Consider the following 270-nt stretch of genomic DNA (forward strand, 5'->3'; position numbering starts at 1 on the left):
AGGTCTAAACCTGACCCTGGTAGTGTGGTCTGACCAGGTCTAAACCTGACCCTGGTAGTGTGGTCTGACCAGGTCTAAACCTGACCCTGGTAGTGTGGTCTGACCAGGTCTAACCCTGACCCTGGTAGTGTGGTCAGACCAGGTCTAACCCTGACCCTGGTAGTGTGGTCTGACCAGGTCTAAACCTGACCCTGGTACTGTGATCTGACCAGGTCTAATCCTGACCCTGGTACTGTGGTCTGACCAGGTCTAAATCTGACCCTGGTACTG

This window comes from Austrofundulus limnaeus, unplaced genomic scaffold (genome assembly GCF_001266775.1).
Source record: "Austrofundulus limnaeus strain Quisiro unplaced genomic scaffold, Austrofundulus_limnaeus-1.0 Scaffold1559, whole genome shotgun sequence".
Classification (NCBI taxonomy): Eukaryota; Metazoa; Chordata; class Actinopteri; order Cyprinodontiformes; family Rivulidae; genus Austrofundulus; species Austrofundulus limnaeus.